The following is a 3501-nucleotide window of genomic DNA, read 5'->3' on the forward strand; positions in this document are numbered from 1 at the left end:
TCAAGAAGAATTGGAACGGACAGGCCTTGCTGGGTTCCCCTCAGTCTATCACTATGAGATCACACCCTTCTCTCCAATCACATTTCTATACGGCCATCCATGTTCTTCATCAAACCTAAGCAGAAACACCGTTCTCCCTGAGTCTTTGGGTCTTCATTTCTGAAGTCTCTTGTGTCACTTGTTGGCCTGTCTTTTGTTATTTGAGTGTCAACTGTGACCTTTATGATGGGGGAGGAAAGGGATCACACCTTTCTGTCCCTACAGGCTGTGCTAGACCTACAGGCTGTGCTAGAGAAACAGGAGTGTTTCTCTAGTCTTGTTAACCTGCTGCCCCAATACCCCCTAAATCTTCCCACTGCTGTTGCCACCACTGTAGTCATTTGTGCTTCTGGCTTACTGGGCCCTCCGTGTGTCTCTGCACCGCTGCAGGGGCCAGGCTCGGTTTCCTCCCCGCTCTATGGTCCTACTCACTGCTGCCTATGCACACTGCTCAGGTCACATGGGCTGCGGAAGGGTGTCCACCCCAGTTCTGGTACAGGACCCCTGGGTTTGTGACCTGGCCTGTCATGCCCTCTTCTCTTGGCCACAGCAGCCAGACAAGCCCTCTCTGATCTCACATCTGTGCTGACCCTCGGCCTGTGCACACTCTCAGGCCAGCCTTAGTGACCAATGAAGCCACTTGTCCGTGGTGGGTTTGAAGGGATGGAGTAACTTCTCCTCCAAGAGCCACCAAAAAGCAGATGCCACCCACATTTCAAGGGGTGTTACTGCTCTGTCCCTACCAGCTCAGCTACTGTGTGGGTTAATAAAGGGCTTTGACGTCTCCTTAAGGAAGTTGTTACAAAGACAATCTTGTTACAAGCACTTCCAGACCACAGTAGGCTTAGGGATAATCTTTTCTGCCTGATAGAGGGCCTCGAGTGAGCTCTGGAGTGGTGCAGGAGTGTTTCTCTTGTTCAGATTTGTCATCGAGGGCAGTCTGTCTGTTTAGAAGATTAAATGGACTAGAGGAACACAGAGCTTGGGGAGAAACCACTGCAGGCTCAAAGACGCAGAGACTGAATCTGTGGAGGTGAAATCACTTGCTGCGCATGTCACAACCAGTTAAAGGTAAACTGGGCCATGCACACACATTTTGGTATTCCCACTCCAGGTGTTCACCCATCATGTCTGTCTAAACAGTAAGTTCATTGTCTCCTGGAACATGCACCTCTAAGTGTTCTCCAGAGATCCCCAGAGACGGAGAGGTTAAAATGGCAGAAACAGGTGGACTTCATAGACCAGTAAGGCTAGATTGTGAACTGGGTTTCATAGACAGAATGAACAGGGCTGAGATGTTTACTGCATGTCTGTGTCAGAAACTTGGTTAATTAGTAAAGAATGGATAGCAATTAAAAGGGAATTGAGCATATAAACTGAGACCCCGTTGTCCCAGTGCTTTGAGAGAATTATTATTATTATTATGAATGGAATGACCACAGGTATTCAAGTTGAATGTCAAGGATCCCCCCCTGACAAACAGCACAGACCCAACCAGCTTAAGTTCCCAACTCTGGGAATCCTTTGTCTGCTTCCTTAGGCTTGTGCAGATGAACATGCAAGGGCTTGCTGTGCCATCATCAGCTGGGGCTGTTGTCAGCCAATAAATAACCCATTGCTCAATGAGTTAGGGTAGAAAATAGACCTTCTGCACTCAAAATGTGGCAATTGCCCACCAAGTGACATGCCTAGACAGGGAATGGTACCCCCTAGGATGTTACCATCTGAATAGACACAAGGGTGAGGCTGGTGAGTCAAGGGGCAGAGAAGCAGGAATGAACAAGGATTTGGTGTTAGGAAGTCTGGGCTGGCTGAAGTGCCTGCCCCACCACTTTCTCAATGGCTGACCTTGACTGTGATGCAAGCTTTCATCCTCTGTAAAGTGAAGGTGTAATCCATACCCCTGAGTCATCATAGAATTGATATATGGCTGGAAGGTGATAAGGCCAGTGGACATTTTCTTCATTCATTCATTCATTCATCTTCTATGTGCCAGGCACTATGCTAGGCTCTTGGAGAGTGCACAAACATAAAACAAATAATCTCATGAATAAGTATATAATTACAACTGTAATAAGTGCAATAGAAGGTTGAGATATGACTGAGAGGGGCCCACTCTGTCCTGGGGTGGTGAGGAAGGATAAGGATTATGTTTTGTGACTTCATAAAACCTTTGAAATGCACAGCACATACCAGGCTCTTCTTTCCCAAACCTAGTGTCATTTGGTGGCATTTGCCCTGACATAGCAAGTTGTTAGCCTTTCAGGCATAAAGGTTAGGGTATAGAGAATTTTGTTTCTTAAGGTGATAATTTTATTTCTTAAGATAAGAATGAACTCTTCAAATGGTGTCACTCAATTGGGAATGCACCTTTATATGGAGCTAAAGAAAGGACTGCTGGGAGGAAAATAGACATTTATTGAGCACCTACTGTTTGCCTGCCACTGTGCTTGACACTTTATTCTTACAACAACCTGCAGGGATAGTGTTAGGTTTGCCATTTTATAGATGAGGAATCTGAGGCTTGGAGAAGTTGAATCTTTTCTAGTTCATGAGGAACCCAGATGATTTTGTCTCCAAGGCCCAGGCAGGCTCTTTTCATGGCTGTCCTACAGATACCTCAGATGGAGATGTTTTCTTACTAGGTGCCTCTAAGGGAGGATTCTCCAGTTTTCCTTCTTTTCTTTTCTTTTCTTTTTTTTTTTTTTTGGACAGTCTTCTCTGTCGCCCAGGCTGCAGTGCAGTGGTGTGATCTCTGCTCACTGCAACCTCTGCCTCCCAGGTTGAAGTGATTCTCCTACCTCAGCCTCCTGAGTAGCTGGGACTACAGGCGTGTGCCACCACACCTGACTAATTTTTGTATTTTTGGTAGAGACGGGGTTTTACTATGTTGGCCAGGCTGGTCTTGAACTCCTGGCCTGAAGTGATCTGCCTACCTCAGCCTCTGAAAGTGCTGGGATTACAAGCATGAGCCACCATGCCTGGTCTACGGTTCTCCAATTTTCTAGATGCTGTGATCGTTTGTTTGTTGATCAGAGGCACGTGTACCGATTCTAGCAATCAAATAATGCTCAGCATGGGATATGGCTGTGTCTGAGGGACCAAGGGACCCTGTATCATACTCTGTGATCAGTGGATAGAACATTTGCCAAAAGGAGAGCTCAGAGCTTTGAATCGACGTAGGTCTCAAGCAAAGGAAGGAGAATGTGAGCCATACCAAATAGCTCTTCTGTTACATTAACGAGGTTTGCTTTGACTTAGGAAGGCCAGACAAGACAGAGGCAGAGAGGGAAGGGGGAGGAAGGGAGAAGAGGGAGGAGGGAGGGAAGACGGAAGGAAAAGTCCACATGGTATCCTTTGACTGGGCAGTGGCTGAGGGAACCTCTAGGCCAAGTCTCACATAGACCCATTGATCTGGGTACCAATGTCTGTGTTTTAAAATATAGCCAGTTTTGTAGTTTT

Source organism: Pan paniscus, chromosome 16 (genome assembly GCF_029289425.2).
Source record: "Pan paniscus chromosome 16, NHGRI_mPanPan1-v2.0_pri, whole genome shotgun sequence".
In the NCBI taxonomy this organism is placed as follows: domain Eukaryota; kingdom Metazoa; phylum Chordata; class Mammalia; order Primates; family Hominidae; genus Pan; species Pan paniscus.